At 43.1% G+C, this 22,432-nt stretch overlaps 1 pseudogene; it reads right to left on the bottom strand.

Annotated features, from left to right (window-relative positions):
- The window catches only part of LOC109870011 (serine/threonine-protein phosphatase CPPED1-like), a 53,493-nt pseudogene that overhangs the window by 24,458 nt on the left and 6,603 nt on the right, over positions 1-22,432 (bottom strand).

The raw sequence follows: 22,432 nt of genomic DNA, 5'->3' as shown, positions 1-22,432 counted from the left end.
TTCCGGTTTTTATGTTTCCATTTAAGTCATTATTTTACTGCCCTACTTTTGGAGATAAAAAATCCTTAGAAGTTTGGATAGGGTTGGTTTCATAAGACAAGAGCATTTCCGGCAAAAAAAACAAGTGACCTTTACCCTCCCTGCTATAATTAAGTGAACCTTTCTATATTCTGACACACGCACGCACACAAGCACATGCACAAGCACACACACACACACACACACACACACACACACACACACACACACACACACACACACACACACACACACACACACACACACACACACACACACACACACACACACACACACACACACACACACACACACACACACACACACACACACACACACACACACACGGAAATGGGGAAATTAGGATAGCTCCTTCTGTCATTTAAATCTGGTGCTTGTATTCCCCATTCAAGCAGCTGTGGTGTCTGTACTGTATCAATCCCTGCATGCATTGACTTTATTATTTGGGGATCCTCGTGGGGTGGGGAGCCAATCAGCCCATATGTCCTGCAGAAAGGAATGGACGAGCATCTAATTATCTGATGACTGATGTGGAGACTGGAGAGACTAAACCAAATCAGAGAGCCATCTGGACTAATAGTTACAATACACTAACATGATTTAGATGAGAGGAACATTTATCATATAGAGCAACAAAATCAGTCAAGTAAGGAAAGAATAACAATCAAATGAGGTACAACGACTGCCAACTGACTGCTGATAGCTGCTGTGAGCAAAGGGACAATACAGGGAGTCTGGTCTGAGGCTTTCAACAATATGTGTCATTATGTTAAATACAACTGGTAAATAAATGCTCCGGTCCTCTTAAATACATTTTCAAAACAATAATACAATTATAAAAAAGGAGCCCTCACATAAAGACACAGATAGACAAACAGGCTACTGTTGTTAGGTCCACCACTACACCATACAAGGCTACTGTTGTTAGGTCCCCTACACTACACCATACAAGGCTACTGTTGTTAGATCCACCACTACACCATACAAGGCTACTGTTGTTAGATCCACCACTACACCATACAAGGCTACTGTTGTTAGATCCACCACTACACCATACAAGGCTACTGTTGTTAGATCCACCACTACACCATACAAGGCTACTGTTGTTAGATCCACCACTACACCATACAAGGCTACTGTTGTTAGATCCACCACTACACCATACAAGGCTACTGTTGTTAGGTCCCCTACACTACACCATACAAGGCTACTGTTGTTAGATCCACCACTACACCATACAAGGCTACTGTTGTTAGGTCCCCTACACTACACCCTACAAGGCTACTGTTGTTAGATCCCCTACACTACACCATACAAGGCTACTGTTGTTAGATCCACCACTACACCATACAAGGCTACTGTTGTTAGGTCCCCTACACTACACCATACAAGGCTACTGTTGTTAGATCCACCACTACACCATAGAAGGTTACTGTTGTTAGATCCACCACTACACCATACAAGGCTACTGTTGTTAGATCCACCACTACACCATAGAAGGTTACTGTTGTTAGATCCACCACACTACACCATACAAGGCTACTGTTGTTAGATCCACCACACTACACCATACAAGGCTACTGTTGTTAGATACACCACTACACCATAGAAGGTTACTGTTGTTAGATCCCCTACACTACACCATACAAGGCTACTGTTGTTAGATCCCCTACACTACACCATACAAGGCTACTGTTGTTAGATCCACCACTACACCATACAAGGCTACTGTTGTTAGATCCACCACACTACACCATACAAGGCTACTGTTGTTAGATCCACCACACTACACCATACAAGGCTACTGTTGTTAGATCCACCACTACACCATACAAGGCTACTGCTGTTAGATCCACCACTACACCATAGAAGGTTACTGTTGTTAGATCCACCACACTACACCATACAAGGCTACTGTTGTTAGATCCACCACACTACACCATACAAGGCTACTGTTGTTAGATCCACCACTACACCATAGAAGGTTACTGTTGTTAGGTCCCCTACACTACACCATACAAGGTTACTGTTGTTAGGTCCCCTACACTACACCATACAAGGTTACTGTTGTTAGATCCCCTACACTACACCATAGAAGGTTACTGTTGTTAGATCCACCACTACACCATAGAAGGCTACTGTTGTTAGATCCACCACTACACCATAGAAGGTTACTGTTGTTAGGTCCCCTACACTACACCATACAAGGCTACTGTTGTTAGATCCACCACTACACCATAGAAGGCTACTGTTGTTAGGTCCCCTACACTACACCATAGAAGGCTACTGTTGTTAGATCCACCACTACACCATAGAAGGTTACTGTTGTTAGGTCCACCACTACACCATAGAAGGTTACTGTTGTTAGATCCACCACACTACACCATACAAGGCTACTGTTGTTAGATCCACCACACTACACCATAGAAGGTTACTGTTGTTAGGTCCCCTACACTACACCATACAAGGCTACTGTTGTTAGATTTGCATCCTTTAGTACAAACTCAAAAAAGTTCTGGGCCACTGTAAAGTCCATGGAGAATAAGAGCACCTCCTCCCAGCTGCCCACTGCACTGAGGCTAGGAAAGACTGTCACTACCGGTAAATCCAAAATAATTGAGAATTTCAATAAGCATTTTTCTACGGCTGTCCATGCTATCTACCTGGCTACCCCTACCCCGGTCAACAGCCCTGCTGTCATGCGTAGGTGTAATAGGTGGCAGGGAAGTCAGGCGCAGGAGAGTCAAATGGAGTGTAAAATGGAGTCTTTTAATAAAGTCCACGGAGTATGCTCCATAACACAAAATGTACATAACGCCGAGCGCCGAGCACACGTCGAACGCCGAGCACAGCCCGAACAAGGAGAGGCAACGACTTCGGCAGAAGTCGTGACACCTGCACTCCCCACAGCAACTCGCCCAAACCTCCTCCATTTCTCCTTCATCCAAATCCAGATAGCTGATGTTCTGAAAGAGCTGCAAAATCTGGACCCCTACAAATCAGCCGGGCTAGACAATCTGGACCCTCTCTTTCTAAAATTATCTGCCAAAATTGTTGCAACCCCTATTAGTAGCCTGTTCAACCTCTCTTTCGTATCATCTGAGATTCCCAAAGATTGGAAAGCTGCAGCGGTCATCCCCCTCTTCAAAGGGGGAGACACTCTAGACCCAAACTGCTACAGACCTATAGATATTCTAGCCGGCCTTTGTAAGGTCTTTGAAAGCCAAGTTAACAAACAGATTACTGACCATTTCAAATCTCACTGTACCTTCTCCGCTATGCAATCTGGTTTCAGAGCTGGTCATGGGTGCACCTCAGCCACGCTCAAGGTCCTAAACGATATCATAACCTCCATCGATAAGAGACATTACTGTGCAGCCGTATTCATTGACCTGGCTAAGGCTTTCGGCACTGTCAATCACAACATTCTTATTGGCAGACTCAACAGCCTTGGTTTCTCAAATGATTGTCTCGCTTGGTTCACCAACTACTTCTCAGATAGAGTTCAGTATGTCAAATTGGAGGGCCTGTTGTCTGGACCTCTGGCAGTCTCTATGGGGGTGCCACAGGGTTCAATTCTCGGGCCGACTCTCTTCTCTGTGTACATCAAGGATGTCAATGCCATACAACTCTCCTTCCGTGGCCTCCAACTGCTCTTAAATGCAAGTAAAACTAAATGCTCTTCAACCGATCGCTGCCCGCACTTGCCCACCCTTCCAGCAATACTACTCTGGATGGTTCTGACTTAGAATATGTGGACAACTACAAATACCTAGGTGTCTGGTTAGACTGTAAACTCTCCTTCGAGACTTACATTAAGCATCTCCAATCCCAAATTAAATCTAGAATCGGCTTCCTATTTCGCAACAAAGCATCATTCACTCATGCTGCCAAACATACTCTCGTAAAACTGAAGATCCTACCGATCCTCGACTTCGGTGATGTAATTTACAAAATAGCCTCCAACACTCTACTCAACAAATTGGATGCAGTCTATCACAGCAGTCTATCACAGTGCCATCCGTTTTGTCACCATATACTACCCACCACTGCGACCTGTATGCTCTCGTTGGCTGGCACTCGCTTCATACTCGTCGCCAAACCCACTGACTCCAGGTCATCTACAAGTATCTGCTAGGTAAAGCCCCACCTTCTCTCAGCTCACTGGTCACCATAGCAGCACCCACCTGTAGCATGCGCTCCAACAGGTATATCTCACTGGTCACCCCCAAAGCCAATTCTTCCTTTGGCCGCCTCTCCTTCCAGTTCTCTGCTGCCAATGACCGGAACGAACTGAAAAAATCTCTGAAGCTGGAGACTCTTACCTCCCTCACTAGCTTTAAACACCAGCTGTCAGAGCAGCTCACAGATCACTGCACCTGTGCATAGCTCATCTGTAAATAGCCCATCCAATCTATCTCATCCCCATACTGTATTTATTTATTTATTTATCTTGCTCCTTTGCACCCCAGTATCTCTACTTGCACATTCATCTTCTGCACATCCTACCATTCCAGTGTTTAATTGCTATATTGTAATTCCTTCGCCACCATGGCCTATTTATTGCCTTACCTCTCTTATTCTACCTCATTTGCACATGCTGTATATAGATTTTTCTACTGTATTATTGATTGTATGTTTGTTTATTCCATGTGTAACTCTGTGTTGTTGTATGTGTCGAACTGCTTTGCTTTATCTTGGCCAGGTCGCAGTTGCAAATGAGACATTTTTCTCAACTAGCCTACCTTGTTAAATAAACGTGAAATAAAATGTTTAAAGATTCTCCACACTACACCATACTGCTGTTAGATCCACCACACTACACCATACAAGGCTACTGCTGTTAGATCCACCACACTACACCATACAAGGCTACTGTTGTTAGATTCACCATACCACACCATACAAGCATTAGCTGCTATGACACCCCAAACCTGCTCAGCTACAGGTCCTGACAGAGATCATTGCAGCGAGGTCAGCATTTTTCATGCAGTTAGGAACGGGCGTTCAGACGGACAATTTTGGGATTCAAATATTTTTGTCGTCCCGCAGATTATTTGGAAACAGTCGACTTTCTGATTGGAATGCGTTAGCCTAGGCCTACTTATTGTATTGAAAGCACATCTTTGTCACATTATACACACACTGCTTCAAGTTAAGTAGCTTACCTCTACTCTCCTAGTTGTGTGTGCAAGATCAGGTAAACCCAGTATATGTGTGGTCTAAATGAAATAGAGTAGGCTGCCTATGCATGGGTGGAGAATGCCATGGCAGTTATCTTTCCAAGGAAATGTAATTAAATATGATGAGTCTATAGTTTACTACAGTGTCTATAACTAAATAGTGTTAATGGACAGAAGTGGAGGGCGCTCAACCAACGTGAGTTGAAGTGCAACCCAGGGGGATCGTTCAAGACTAAAATCGACATTGAGGACGTTGGGAAATGCCCAACCATAGGGGCAACAGTGAGAGCTATTGCATAAAGCAGGCTTGAGTTTTGCTAGGGCATTGTGGAGGTGGGTGTTGGAGGGGCTGGCGGTTGAGCATATTTCCATGACTCTGGATCAAAAGCGTTTGTGTTCAATCCCAGTTGTGGATGGGGATAATTCCATGACGCTGGATCAACAATGATTGTGTTCACCATTCAGAGTGAGTGCCTAAACCTAACCCTTAAGTTCTAAATTTGACGTTTGGAGAAATGGAACGATACAGAGCAGCAGGAGCAACAGGAACACTTCAATTTGACCTTTGGAGAACGTGGATGAACGTCTAACTGCAGGAAGACTGTGGGAACTTGTTAGCGTGTGGTCTCAATTAAATAGAGTAGTCTAGCCTATGCATGGGCGGACAAGCACCTGGCAGTTAAGCACCTGACCAAGGAGCTATTGAAATTAGAAAGTAAAAAAATGTCATGTAATAAGGTGTGAGATGAAAATTGACAAACTAAAGGGTGTGCAATATAGAAGTGTAGTCAGTGGTCATTCTGAACCTTGTTTGAGGTCAGTAGGTCACATGACCAAGGAGCTATTGAAATTCAAAAATTTAAATAAATAACTTAAAATAGTGTGAGATGTAAATCGACAAAAAAAAACTGTGTGCAATGTGTGCCTATGCCGTCTGGTTAGCTATAACCAGTTTGGAAAGTTTTAGGAGTAATGGTTAAAGAGCTATTGAAATGTGAAAAATTTGATTTGTCACTATGTTGACGGTCCCTAACTGCTGTTGGTAGACCTAATGGAAACTACAGGTGAATATCCAACCTGAATCTGTCTTTACCTTGGTGGTGGGCGTCAGACAGAAATCCAGAGGGTGTGGGCAGGTGCGATATGAAAAGTTGCGTGCTGGAGCAGGATGAATAAATCGGTTCTGTGCAACTGTAGCTCCAGTCCTGCTACAGTTATACCTCATCAATCTGCATTTGAGACAAGTCAATACCACAGTATCGGTGAGTGATGATGAGACTAAGATTCTTCACATTAGGGTACTAGGGGGTAACTAGCTGCCCCTAACAACAATGTCTAATTGCTGGCACAAAAAAGCAATGTTTAGGAAAAAAAGTGTATCTGGATGAAGGTCATGCTTTGGTGAATAAACTATAAAGGGACATAAATAGCTATTAAATCCATTTAATCAGTGTTATTTACAAATTCTTAAGTAAGTAATACTAATCTAAGTCTAGTTGTCATATTTTAATTATTTAAATCAAATTTGGGGGAAAAAATGGTGTTGCACATGTCACTATTAATATCTGCACTATGAGGAGATTTGATGTCAAGTCCCTCTTTTTAACTCACAGGCACATTCATTTTCTTTGTTGTTCCTTTTCCTTACAATCCATTATGTACAATTGCACTAAATATCTATTTGAATAATGCAAGATTTTAAATCCCAGCAGGCTTTAAAATGACAATCAGGAGCAAAAGGTTTTCAATAGTTGTTTTTAATTCATAAAAAAATATATTCATTGCAATATGATATTGGAATAGAATATCAAATCAAATCAAATGTATTTATATAGCCCTTCGTACATCAGCTGATATCTCAAAGTGCTGTACAGAAACCGAGCCTAAAACCTCAAACAGCAAGCAATGCAGGGGTAGAAGCACGGTGGCTAGGAAAAACTCCCTAGAAAGGCCAAAACCTAGGAAGAAACCTAGAGAGGAACCAGGCTATGTGGGGTGGCCAGTCCTCTTCTGGCTGTGCCGGGTGGAGATTATAACAGAACATGGCCAAGATGTTCAAATGTTCATAAATGACCAGCATGGTCGTATAATAATAAGGCAGAACAGTTGAAACTGGAGCAGCAGCACGGTCAGATGGACTGGGGACAGCAAGGAGTCATCATGTCAGGTAGTCCTGGGGCATGGTCCTAGGGCTCAGGTCCTCCGAGAGAGAGAAAAAAGAGAGAATTAGAGAGAGCATATGTGGGGTGGCCAGTCCTCTTCTGGCTGTGCCGGGTGGAGATTATAACAGAACATGGCCAAGATGTTCAAATGTTCATAAATGATCAGCATGTTCGAATAATAAGAAGGCAGAACGGTTGAAACTGGAGCAGCAGCATGGCCAGGTGGACTGGGGACAGCAAGGAGTCATCATGTCAGGTAATTCTGGGGCATGGTCCTAGGGCTCAGGTCCTCCGAGAGAGAGAAGGAGAGAATTAGAGAACGCACACTTAGATTCACACAGGACACCGAATAGGACAGGAGAAGTACTCCAGATATAACAAACTGACCCCAGCCCCCCGACACATAAACTACTGCAGCATAAATACTGGAGGCTGAGACAGGAGGGGTCAGGAGACACTGTGGACCCATCCGAGGACACCCCCGGACAGGGCCAAACAGGAAGGATATAACCCCACCCACTTTGCCAAAGCACAGCCCCCACACCACTAGAGGGATATCTTCAACCACCAACTTACCATCCTGAGAAATGGCCGAGTATAGCCCACAAAGGTCTCCGCCATGGCACAACCCAAGGGGGGGCGCCAACCCAGACAGGATGACCACATCAGTGAATCAACCCACTCAGGTGACGCACCCCTTCCAGGGACGGCATGAGAGAGCCCAGTAAGCCAGTGACTCAGCCCAATATAACTAATAGCATTAAATAACATTGGAATATAACATTCAATAACAATAAAACATAACTTAACTAATTCAGTGTAACATTGATGTTGCATCTCTTATGCTCTGCTATTGCACAATTCTAATTTGTACCTAGGTCACAAATGAAGCTATCCCCAGTACAATTGGAGCACAACTCATGAGCCCACCTCCTGCATTGCTCACACCTAATCCAGTCCTGTGACTGAAAACAGCTCCTCACAGAAAATACATTCCGCATCACCTTCTTTGGTGGCTGATGTGGCTTGTTTTGCTGCAACAACCTTCTTTGGTGGCTGATGTGGCTTGTTGTGCTGCAACAACCTTCTTTGGTGGTTTGTTGTGCTGCAACAACCTTCTTTGGTGGCTGATGTGGCTTGTTGTGCTGCAACAACCTTCTTTGGTGGTTTGTTGTGCTGCAACAACCTTCTTTGGTGGTTTGTTGTGCTGCAACAACCTTCTTTGGTGGCTGATGTGGCTTGTTGTGCTGCAACAACCTTCTTTGCTGGCTGATGTGGCTTGCTGTGCTACAACAACCTTCTTTGGTGGCTGATGTGGCTTGTTGTGCTGCAACAACCTTCTTTGGTGGCTGATGTGGCTTGTTGTGCTGCAACAAATTTCTTTGAGACAACTTTTATTTGAAGAACCTGCACCATTTGCTTTCTCTCTCTCTCTTCTTGTTGATGTTTCTGTCGAGCCTTTTCCTCCAGCAACCTTTTGTAAAGTGAGGCTGTCAGTATAGCCGCAGACTCTGCCTTCCTCTTCCTCGGCCTCGACTCCTGGAGCCTCGACCTCAGGGACAGCTCCAATAGAACTGCTGCAGCTGTTGGTTGCTGGTTTAAGCAAAAACAAACAAACAAGAACACATGAGTATTGGTACAATAAACACTTCTAACAGACTTTTTCATTTTCTTACCAACATTTGGACACAGGTAGGCTGCAGGGTGGAGGTTGTGGTGGAGATAGATGTGGTCGAGGTAGAGGTTTTGGCATTAGAGCTAGTGGCGGTGGAGGTAGAGCTAGTGATGGTGCCGGTAGAGGTGGCGGCGGTAGAGCTGGTGGCCGTATCGGTAGAGGTGGCAGCGGTGGCAGTAGAGCACTGTTGAATTAATTATTTGCATTGAAAATAAACAACAGGGGGATCACGTGACCCTTGAACGAGATGGCCATGAACTAAGAGCTCCGCACAAGTAGTTTCCAATTCCTAATCTTACCTCCACTTCAAGTTTAAACTCCTTTAGCTTTAGTCAAAAAGTCATGGCGACATTACAGGTAACATTTTTACCCGGACTCGGGCATTAGCAACGGAAAAGGCCTCCAAGAAGCAGCTAGCTTCAGAAAAAGCTAGCGCCATTAGCAAAGAGCAAGAGGACCCATTCCCCCCCCGAGGCCCAACGAATGCCAACCCCACACTCTGTCGAAGACATCCTTTCTGAGTTGAGATCCCAACGTACATTACTCAACATTAAATTAGATGCCATTAACTCTCAGCTCAGTGCGATAGGGGGCAAGGTGACAATCCTGGAAAATGCTTTGCCTGACATCAAGAACCATAAACGTGGGGCACCTGGACGAGGCAGAGGGGCGAATCCTATCCATGGAAAACTTATTGACAGATGCCATGGAAACAATAGCATATGCTAAAAAGAAAATCGAGCATCTGGAAGAGAAAACATAGGACCTGGAAAACAGGGGGCGAAGGAATAATTGTGTTCTATTCAATCTGGGCGAAAAAGAAGAGGGAAACATGCCACTGATCCGCTACCTGCAAGAAAAACTTTGAGTGGCTCCACCTGTCCACCGACAGGCCCATAGAACTCGAGAGAGCTCACCGAGCACTGAGGCCCCCACCAGCAGCCAGACAACCACCGCGCCCAATCACCATACGTTTCCTGAGATTCACCGACAAGGAACGAGTCCTACAGGCGGCGAAAAACAACACCATCACAGTGGGAAAGGCCAAACTCACTTTACACCAGGACCTGTCAGCTGGAATACGCCGAAAGCGCCGAGAATTTGACGAGGTGAAGAAATACTCCATTGACCGAGGCATCTTTAAATGTCATTATAGCTGTCTAATCTATATTTATTTTCCTTTAGCTGAGAGGGATAGGCTCTGGGGGGGGGGTTCGGAACACAGAATTGAGACTGAGCGGGGGAGGTGTTCAGAGATTGTTATTTTATGTACACCATTTATTTTCCTTTTATGTGAACGCAGCTGTAACTACTATCCACTTTTACCCAGAGATGACTTGCACTAAAGTTTGATTACTGTTCGATGACGATGACTAGTACCTTAAATCTATTGACATGGAACTGCCATGGTCTAGGGCATGCAATACAACGGAAAAAGACTCTACGTGCTCTAAAAAAGGAAAAAGCAGACATCGCGCTATTACAAGAGACACACCTCTGTGATGCTGAACATGCCAAACTCCGCAGAGCTTGGGTGGGACAGGTGTATTTCTCATCTTTCAAATCAAACAGTAGAGGCACAGCCATACTTATCCATACGAATGTTCCATTCATAATTGACAAATACATATCTGATCCGGAGGGGAGATTTATTTTTATAACTGGGTCACTGTATGGACAACCAATTACTATCTTAAACATATACGCCCCTAACACAGATACTCCTGCTTTCATGTCAAAAATGATAACCCTGTTCAATGATCATTTTGTTTCCTTTGGCGTGATGGCCTGAGATTTTAATTGTACGCTTAACCCAACCCTAGACAAATCATCTCAAATCCCCACCACAAATACTAGATCTGCAAAGATGTTGAACTCTCTTACTAAAGAGATGGGACTGATAGATATCTGGAGAGAGACTAATAGCTCATCTGTGGACTATACATACTACTCTAATGTTCATAACAGCTACTCCCATATAGATTACATTTTTATCCCAAAGAGTTTCATAAATTCAGCCACTTGTACAATCGGACCCATAGCACTTTCAGATCACGCCTTTACCTCCGCAAAAACATCCTGAGGTCAAAGAGCTGGAAATTCAACACCTCCATGCTATCAAATGAAGCGTTCCATTCATTGGTAACTACATGGATAGACAACTACACACAAGACAACAAAGATTCTCCTGTTTCTCCGGCCACAATGTGGGACGCTGCTAAAGCCACACTAAGAGGTCATCTAATCGCATATGCTTCCTCTAAGAAAAAAGCAATGGAAGCACACAGGCTAGATCTTGAGAGGGAGCTGAAATGCGAAATTCGAACTGAAAGTCGAACAGCAGAGGACGAGGTCACATATGACCCAAAAAAGATCAATTTAACTTTTCATGATTTTTACTGCTAACTATATACAGTACCTCTGAGAGAAAACACACGGAGGCAGAACTCCACTTGTTCCTAGAGGGAATCTCGCTACCTAAACTATCAGATACCGACCAAGAAACTCCCCCTTCACTCCTGAGGAGATCCTGGAGGCAATTACCTCCATGCCACCTAACAAGTCCCCAGGCCCAGATGGATTCCCCAGAGAGTTCTCCAAAGCTTTTTGGCCCCAGCTCAGCCCTATCTTCATGCCAATGCTGGAGGATTTTTGCCAAATGGAGTTCTCCCAGACTCAATGCACACAGCCCGCATTACAGTGTTGCTCAAAAAAGACAAGGACCCTCTATCCTGCTCGACCTTCCGGCCCATAAGCTTGTTGGATTACGACTACAAAATAATTACCAAATTGCTCGCCAAAAGACTAAACACTTCTTCCCAAAAGAATAAAAGCAGACCAAACTGGATTTATTAGAGACATATACTCTTCTGATAACATTCACCGTCTTTTTGATATTATTGATCAAGTAAACGCACAGAAGACCACTGTCCTGCTGGCTTCACTGGATGCTGAGAAGGCGTACGACAGGATGGAGTGGAGCTTTCTGTTCTCAGTCTTAGAAAAGTTCAATATGGGCCTAAACTATATTAAATTGATCAAATCACTATACTCTCATCCAAATGCCATGGTGACTACAAACAGACTGAATCCTGACAGATTCGCTTTGGGATGGGGCACAAGACAAGGGTGCTCGCTGTCCCCCCTGCTCTACTTGTTGGGGACGGAGCCGCTGGCAGAGTTGATAAGGAGCAATCCAAGTATTACGGGTGTTTCTGCAGGCGGCCTGCAGCACTAGATTTTGCTTTACGCGGATGATGTCTTGCTCTACATATCCAACCCTGAGAAATCCCTCCCTCCCATTTGAGACACAATTGCTCAGTATGGCAAGTTTTCAGGTTATAAAATACATTTGAACAAATCCACTGTCTGTCCTCTCAATCTTACACTCACCAGCTCTATGAAGACATTCTAATGGAAGACACAGGTCTGAATAGCCTTTTCAAGGAAAACTATCTTTCCCTCCTGGATCGAATCAAGAACGATCTCCAAACCTGGATCTCCCTCCCAATTAGCTTAGTAGGAAGAATTAATGTCATCCGAATGAACATCCTCCCTAGACTGAACTATTTATTTCAGATGCTCCCATGCTATCTCCCAGTTTCCTTCTTCAAAACAACTAACCAAAGCATCACCAAATTTATATGGGGCAATAAAAAACCTAGGATCAGGGTCTCCACTCTATCGAAACCTGAATCTAAGGGTGGTCTTGCCCTTCCCTCCCTTCAATTGTACTACTGGTCTGCCCAAATCCGCAACATGCTAACATGGATCACAAACAGACAAGAGTCAACATGGATTCAGATCGAAGCCTAATCCTGTGGTTCATTGCCACTAAGCTCAATTATATTCATTAACAACTTCAGTGAAGTGGGCAACATAGCCAAAACCTTTGTGATTTACAGCACCCTACTAGCGTGGAGGGACTGTAAGAAATACCTGGGCATTTCCTCCCAAATATGTTCTCACTCGCCCATAGTAGGCAACCCAGACTTGCCAAAAGTCCTGAAGGATGCCAACTTTCATCTTTGGCATACTCTAGGAATCAGGACCTTTTCAGACCTATTTCATCAGAAAACCACTGCACTGAAATCCTTTCAAGAGCTCTGCAGTGAATTCAATGTGCCAAGATCCCATTTAAAAAATAAATATCTTCAAATTAGACATGTCATTTCTTAATTTACTTCCAAGAGGAGGTTTAGAACTCAGTTGAATGAAGTTGAAACCCTTGTCACAGCACATCCATTAAAGGCTAAATATATTATATCTATAGACTGAGAAAGGAGGCTCCTCCTTTACTCCTTTGAAAATAATCTGGGAAAAGGACCTTGGTCTGACTATCAGTGATGAGTTATGGGCGGAGGTTTGCAACAGGGTATACTGCTCCTCTACTAATGTAAAAATGAAAGAATCTAATTACAAATTTTTGTACAAATTTTATTACACTCCTTTGAGACTCCATAGAATGAAAACTGGCATCTCTCCTAACTGTAAAAGATGTACCTCTGAAAGTGGAACCTATATGCATGTATTTTGGAACTGTAGAAAGATTGCCAAAATCTGGCAAGTTTGATAGACTCTGGTCTCCACTACTCAACTATATTTAAACTATATTTAAGTGCATGGGGTGATTAGGGAAATGAGCAGATACATGTTGTGTAAGGTGCTGTAAAATCTAAAAACTAATTATTTGCTCGTCGTCTCAACTAAGGCTGGAAATAGCTAATAAGAACCTTGATAGTGCTGCTGCAAGTTTTATACATATATATATATATACAGTTTTTAAAAATAATGATATACATATATATATATATATATATTTTTATTTATTTATTTATTATTATTATTTTTATTTTATTTTATATATATTATTATTTTGTATTTCTATCTTTTAAAAGTCTGTCACATCTGTGAATGTGGAATGTGTTTTGTTGGTTGATTGAAAAACAAAACTTTATTTAATAAAACTTTAAATTGAAAAAAATAAAATAAACAACAAAAATAATACATCGGTGTTAGTAGAATAAACACTTTCTACCAAGTACATGCTGCTTCTGCAACGTTTCGTTAATTTGGATGACTTTTTCTTACCGGCAATGGGCCACTCTATAACCTCAGCGGACACGAAGTCTGCTTCTGTGAAGATGTCCTTCTCCAAAGGCTACAGCCCACTGGCCCGGAAGCCCCCCACTCCTCTCTCTACACTGGCCAACTTGTTATAGGCCTTTGCGAAGAGGCCAGACATTTGGTATATACCTATCGTTTTCCCAGGATGGGTCGTCATACACTGCTGCCCTGTTGTAAAAGGCCTTCAGACCCTTGAAGACGTTACGGTCTAACGGCTGCATCTTGTGGCTGCAGTGGGGTGGCAGAGTGATGAGAATCACACCCTGGCTTCTTGCCATCAGAATAACCTCCAGGGTCTAACGGGAGGGGTGCCCATCGGGGATGAGGATGTGGGGTTCCTCAGGGATGCAACCAAAACTATGGGTGAAGTGGTGGAGCCAGACGACAAAGATGGTCCTGTCGACCCAGCCTGAGTCACTCACCCTTCCAATGGACCCTGGAGGTGCTCCAACCATCAGCTGTTCTTTCATCCTCTTCCGGGGGAAGATGAAGAGGGGCGGTACGTACTGCCCCGCTGCACTGATAGCACAAATTACTGTGACTGTGAAGCCCCTCTCTATTCTGGTGATCCGTGCAACCTGTTTCTCCCTGGGTGGCCACCACAGGCAACGGTTTCTGGACACTTGGTTTTCCCATCCCATCCATGTTCCCAATCCTCATTGACGAAATGTCCCTGACGCTGTTTAAAATGTCCTCATAGGCCGTAAAAAACGGGTCAACTTAAAGCTCATTAAAGCCCACGGCCCTCAGAAGACCGATTGCTTACAGTACTCGAACTGATAGTTGAGAGTTGCGCTTCATGAAGCCACTGCACCAATCGAGCCCTGCATACCCCGTTCCTTTGCTGAACCTGTGCTTGATTTCCAACCTCTCTGTCAGATGGAAGGCGAGTCTTCTCACGTCCCATGATGTTAGGCCAAATAGGGCTCTTTCCATTTGTTTGACTGTGGTTGACAAGGTCACTTTCATGCGTGGAAGAGAAGGCTGGCACCCCACCCATTTGGCCAAAGCCGGGGCTTTTCTCCTCCTTTCCTCTGTGGTGCTGTAGGGTTCTTGGTAGAATGTTGAGCACCCTGGCAGCCCCCTTTAAGGTCTGCCAACTTTCTACTGCCTTCAGGGCATGTTGTATCACCTCAGAGCCATAGCTTCCACAGTCTGTTTTCTTCTTGTATGGTCTCATCTGCAAATAAAAACATGAAATTATTTTAGGAACTGTAAGGAACTGACGCCTAATCTAACAGATGGCCCCTAACCCTAACTACCCCACACAGGACTGTGTACCTTAAGACAAGGCGGTTTCTTTCAAACCACCTGACTCAAAGTATTAATATTAACCTGCAGGGGGAAGAGGTGCCAATTTAAAAGCCCTCTTAAAAACGTAGCTTGCAATCTAGCTATATGACATAAAATGCTGTGTAAAATAGCTAAAAGGCTATGAAGTAAGACTAACTGTAAAGCTATCAGTCACTAGTGCAAACGTTTACAACTGCAATTAATTGTTATATTTTTTTAATGTATCTTACTTCAAATGATATTGTAGTAAGGTTGATAGCTATCACTGCTAGCAGCTAACTGCTAGTGAGGTTGCTAGATAGCAGGTTAGCATAAACTAGCACTAACTAAATGTCTAAATGACCGGTAGAAACAACCATAACCATAAAGGGGTAACTAGCCCCAAGGGGCCAGTTACCCCCTAGTAGAGGGGGGGCGAGTTGCTCCCAACACACTCATCCAACATATTACTACTTCACTCAAAAATGATCTACATTTTTCTGGCTAAACAAGTTGATTATTTATCTTAAGGCTTCCCTACTTGTATAGTTTACAATTGGCTCATTCATCCCCCTCCTCTCCCCTGTAACTATTCCCCAGGTCGTTGCTGCAAATGAGAACGTGTTCTCAGTCAACTTACCTGGTAAAATAACAAATAAAAAATCAAATTAAAATATATATACAGTTGAAGTAGGAAGTTTACATACACCTTAGGCAAATACATTTAAACTCAGTTTTTCACAATTCCTGACATTTAATACGAGTAAACATTCCCTGTCTTAGGTCAGTTAGGATCACCACTTTATTTTAAGAATGTGAAATGTCAGAATAATAGTAGATAGAATGATTTGTTTCAGCTTCACATTCCCAGTGGGTCAGAAGTTTACATACACTCAATTAGTATTTGGTAGAATTGCATTTAAATTGTTTAACTTTGGTCCAATGTTTCGGGTAGCCTTCCACAAGCTTCCCACAATACGTTGGGTGAATTTTGGCCCTTTCCTTCTGACAGAGCTGGTGTAACTGAGTCAGGTTTGTAGGCCTCTTTGCTCGCACACTTTTTTTCAGTTCTGCCCACAAATTTTCTATATGATTGAGGTCAGAGTATGTGATGGCCACGCCAATACCTCAACTTTGTTGTCCTTAAGCCATTTTGCCACAACTTTGGAAGTATGTTGTATGTCCATTTGGAAGACCCATTTGCGACCAAGCTTTAACTTTGTTAAAGACTGATGTCTTGAGATGTTACTTCAATATATCCACGTTATTTTCCTCCCTCATAATGCCATCTATTTTGTGAAGTGCAGTCCCTCCAACAGCAATGCATCCCCACAACATGATGCTGCCACCCCCATGCTTCACGGTTGGGATGGTATTCTTCAGCTTGTAAGCCTCCCCCTTTTTCCTCCAAACATAATGATGGCCATTATAGCCAAACAGTTCTATTTTTGTTTCGTAAGATCAGAGGACATTTCTCCCAAAATTACAATCTTTGTCCCCATGTACAGTTGCAAACGGTAGTCTGGTTTTTTTCTGGTGATTTTGGAGCAGTGGCTTCATTCTTGCTGAGCGGCCTTTCAGGTTATGTTGATATATGACTCGTTTTACTGTGGATATAGATACCTGTTGTACCTGTTTCCTCCAGCATCTTCACAATGTCCTTTGCTGTTGTTCGGGGATTGATTTGCACTTTTCGCACCACAGTACGTTCATCTCTAGGAGACAGCGTCTCCTTCCTGAGCGGTATGACGGCTGTGTGGTCCCATGGTGTTTATACTTGCATACTATTCTTTGTACAGAATAACATGGTACCTTCAGGAGTTTGGAAATTGCTCCCAAGGATGTACCATACTTGTGGGGGTCTACAATTGTTTTTCTGAGGTCTTGGCTGATTTCATTTGATTTTCCCAAGATGTCAAGCAAAGAGGCACTGAGTGTGAAGGTAGGCCTTGAAATACATCCACAGGTACACCTCCAATTGACTCAGATGATGTCAATTAGCCTATCAGAAACTTCTAAAGCCATGACATAATTTTCTGGAATTTTCCAAGCTGTTTAAAGGCACAGTCAACCTAAGTGTATGTAAACTTCCGACTTCAACTGTATATATATATAGAGAGAAAATATATAGAAAATATATATAAAAAAATTGATCAACTTACCACACAATTATTTTGTAGAAATATATCCAAAAGTTGTGATGCCACAGATGACATTTTTGGTTGAGCAAGAGCAGTGGCAGCCAGGGAAAGTGTTGGGGAAATAATTTGGTGACATCTTGTGGTCTTAATGTGAATTACAGGAGGGGACGGGGCAGCTACCCCAGGGGGCTAGTTACCCCCCTAGTACCCTAAAATGTGAAATGATTACAAAGTTAAAGAAACCATACAACTCTATGCACGATGACTAATTTTTTCAATTTCCACTGCAAATATTACAAAAACATATTTAGGTTCACTTGAAGAACAGTGCAGATGCAAAGATGGGTAACAGGATGACACTTTGTGTTGTTTTAGTGCCATCATTCTGTTACCCAACTTTGCATCTGCACTGTTTAAAAAAAATGAACGTGTAATACATTTTAAAGTGAAATATCGGAGTCTCAGCATTATTACCATGAAATTGCCCAACACGTCAATTGAGTCATGAACCATGGCGAGCTGTGATTTCTGTAGACACAACCCCATTAAGGCATTGACAGCAACTGTAACCTAGAACCACATGTCTAGCTGTGATGCTGTTTTTCATTCACCCATTGATTTCTGATATTAAAGTTATGACGTATGTGGACAAAAGGAAGAGTAGCTGCTGCTTTTGCAGCGGCTAATGTGGATCCTAATAAATACCCCTAAATACCAAATATTGCAACGCTAGCTTCTATGAGGCCACTAGCTTCTATGATGGTATCATTTTATTTAGACAGCGAAAGGCACACTTTAATAGGCTGAGCTGAGCTCAGAGAATATCTGAGAAAGAAAGGATTTTGACAGGTCTGGATAAACACATTCCGATGGGACTCTGCTGAGAAAACTATAGTCCTGTACCACATCGTTTACTCAAGCATTTAGGAGATTGAAGGGTTCTCCAGCTGCTAGTCCTTTAGTCAAGCTAAATACTGTATATAACCTATGTATCCATATTCATCAGACTGCATACTGTGTTTAACTTCATGTGCGTACAACCTTGTCCTTGAGAAAAAGTACAAAAATATGCATCACAATTAGTCTAAAAGATAAAAACTATATAAAAATGAATACATAATAGGCAATTCACAAGAGCTATAACAAAACAAGGGCACAGGCAGTATTACAAAGTATTGTATTGACTTCACTATAAATCAACTGAGCCAGCCAGTACATTCTGACACAGATGTACCAGAGACAGTTAGTTCTAACTCTTCTCTGTAAGGGTCCCCCCCTACATAGTCTCCTCTCTCCTCCTCTCCTTTCCTCTCCACTGTCCCCAAACCCCTCATAAACCCATTAGAAGCTCTTCCCATTGGACGTCCCCATCAGCAAAACACACACACACACACACACACACACTCAGACACACACACACACACACACACACACACTGTGCTGTGCACACACACAGAGCCTGATTTCCCCACTCTTTCTCCTGTCCAAATTATGCGCTGCTGCTGCTCAATTCCACAGAGTCCTACTTTATCTGCCTTCAACTACAATTAGAAGGCTTCCGCATGGGTGGAGGGGGACTGTATGGCTCAGTTGGTATAGCGTGGTGCTTGCATCACCAGGATTGTGGGTTCAATTCCCGGGGCCACCCATACGTAAAATGTATGCACACATGACTGGATAAATGCATCTGCTAAATGGAATTCAGCATATTATTATATTCTATACTACTGGGAGTCAGAGACTAACCTCACTCTTACCTTCCCCCATTCATGGGCTCTTCTGTCGTCCCCTAACCAACCGCTGAAGTCCTTTGTACTGCTCATTAGGAGTGTGTTTAGTCCAGCATGTTGCTTTAATCTAATCATCCTTCCTTCTCTGAACGTTTCACGGCTCTTCATTCTCTGTGAGAGTCCTTGATGGGTCTCTCCCTCAGTCTCTCCTGGGATGGGATTACATTTTACTCATTTAGCAGACACTCTTATCCAGAGCGATTTAGAGGAGCAATTATGGTTAAGTGCCTTGCTCAAGGGCACATCAAGGGATTTAAAAGAGCAACCTTTCGGTTACCGGCCCAATGCTCTTAACCACGAGACTACCTGCCGCCATGGGATCACAGCGAGATTTGTCAATAATAGCAGCACGGAATGGGATGGTGACAGGGGATATGTTTCCTCTGACAGCTGCTAGTTAGGGAAGGAGACCTGTGGATTTCTGGAGTAGGGGGTCAGGGATGGGCATTTTCATTGGGCCCAGCATGGAGCCTTGTGGCACACCACAGGTAGTTAACAAAGGTGATGGATGATCAAACTGTCAGTTGCTGAGTCCTTCAAGGACCTGTGTTTTCCTGATCACTACAGTGATAATGTACGTAGGATACGTACATTACGTAGGATACAAGTAGAGAATTTAATTAATTATATAGCCTTTCTCCCTTCGTGGTGACTGAAGAATGGTGAAATAAGAGATATTTTCACACAATAAAGTGAGGTATGCAAACAAGTTAGGGAGGGAGATGTTTACTCAAAGACACACCAAGCCAGGAGACATTTGGGGCCAATTTCCTGTCTTTCCCTGACAGCACTGTTTGTGGACAGGCAACTTCCCCTGGCCAGCAAAATAGTTTTTTTTCTGTTTGTAAATAAACACAAACAGCTTTTTGGGGATTTCAAATGTCATTTGGGGAGTGTTGACTGGCGATTACCCCCCCCCCCCCCCCCGGCAGTGGGAGCCGTGGAAACGGCTGTGCGTGTGACGGACGTAGCTTGTAATGCACCTGGCACACACAACCTGCTCAGGCTGCCTGACGGTAACTAAGAGAGACGGCAGGCCATTTAAAATGTCCCCAAAACCTGGGCGGTTAGACTATCACTATGCATTTGGTAGGGACATGTGAAATCACAGTGACCTATAAATGCAACTGATCAGGGAGGGATGGAGGGATAAAGGGGAATGAGAGGAAATCGTGCCCTACTTATCAAAATCAAATCAAAGTTTATTTGTCACGTGCGCCGAATACAAGTGAAATGTGCACCTTACAGTGAAATGCTTACTTACAGGCTCTAACCAATAGTGCGAAAGAAAAAGGTGTGTGTGTGTGAGTAAAGAAATAAAACAACAGTAAAAAGACATTTGAAAATAACAGTAGCAAGGCTATATACAGATACCGGTTAGTCAGGCTTATTGAGGTAGTATGTACATGTGGGTATGGTTAAAATAGCTGCAATCCCGTTAACGGAATGATATGACAACAGCCAGTGAAAGTGCAGGGCGCCAAATTCAAAGCAACAGAAATCTGTTGAAATTAAAATTCCTCAAACATACAGTACATGTATCTTATACCGTTTTAAAGGTAATCTTTTTGTTAATCCTACCACAGTGTCTGATTTCAAATATGCTTTACAGCGAAAGCACCACAAACGTTTATGTTAGGTCACCACCAAGCCACAGCCATTTTTCCAGCCAAAGAAAAGGTCACAAAAAGCACAAATGGAGATAAGATTAATCACTAACCTTTGATGATCTTCATCAGATGACACTCATGTGACTTCATGTTACACAATACATGTATGTTTTGTTTGATAAAGGTCATATTTATATAAAAAAAATCTGAGTTTACATTGGCGCGTTACATTCACCAATTCCAAAAACATCCAGTGATTTTGCATAGCCACATGGATTCAACAGAAATGCTCATCATAAATGTAGATGATAATACAAGTTATACACATGGAATTATAGATATACCTCTCCTTAATGCAACCGCTGTGTCAGATTTCAAAAAAACTTTACGGAAAAAGCAAACCATGCAATAATCTAAGACGGCGCTCAGAAAAATAATCAAATTAGCCGCAATGTTGGAGTCAACAGAAACCAGAAATTACATGATAAATATTCCCTTACCTTTGATGATCTTCATCAGAATGCACTCCCAGGAATCCTAGTTCCACAATAAATGCTTGATTTGTTCGATAATGTCCGTTATTTATGTCCAAGTAGCTACTTTTGTTAGCGCGTTAGGTATACAAATCCAAATGCTCGTGCAGGTCGAGCATTACTTTGGACAAAAACTTCAAAAAGTTATATTACAGGTCGAAGAAACATTTCAAACTAAGTATAGAATCAATCATAAGGATGTTTTAATCAGGGGACTGAGCACGCAACCCTGGGGTGCTCCAGTGTTGAGGATCAGCGTGGCAGATGTGTTGCTACCTACCCTGATCACCTGGGTGCAGCCAGTCAGGAAGTCCAGGATCTAGTTGCAGAGGGAGGTGTTTAGTCCCAGGTTCCTTAGCTTAGTGATGAGCTTTGAGGGTACTATGGTGTTGAATGCTGAGCTGTAGTCAATGAATAGCATTCTCACATAGGTGTTCCTTTTGCCCAGATGGGAAATGGCAGTGTGGAGTGCAATAGAGATTGCATCATCTGTGGATCTGTTTGGGCGGTATGCAAATTGGAGTGGGTCTAGGGTTTCTGGGATAATGGTGTTGATGTGAGCCATGACCAGCGTTTCAAAGCACCTCATGGTTACAGACGTGAGTGCTACTGGTCTGTAGTCATTTAGGCAGGTTGCCTTTGTGCTCTTGGGCACAGGGACTATGGTGGTCTGCTTGAAGCATGTTGGTATTACAGACTCAATCAGGAACATGTTGAAAATGTCAGTGAAGACACCTGCCTGTTGGTCAGCACATGTGAATGTTGACCTGTTTAAAGGTCTTACTCACATCGGCTACGGAGAGCGTGATCACACAGTCGTCCGGAACAGCTGATGCTCTCATGCATGCCTCAGTGTTGCTTGCCTCGAAGCGAGCATAGAAGTGATTTAGCTCGTCTGGT

This window comes from Oncorhynchus kisutch, linkage group LG25 (genome assembly GCF_002021735.2).
Source record: "Oncorhynchus kisutch isolate 150728-3 linkage group LG25, Okis_V2, whole genome shotgun sequence".
Lineage (NCBI taxonomy): Eukaryota > Metazoa > Chordata > Actinopteri > Salmoniformes > Salmonidae > Oncorhynchus > Oncorhynchus kisutch.
Note: the sequence above shows the minus strand (reverse complement) of the source record. Positions and strands in the feature narration are given on the sequence as shown.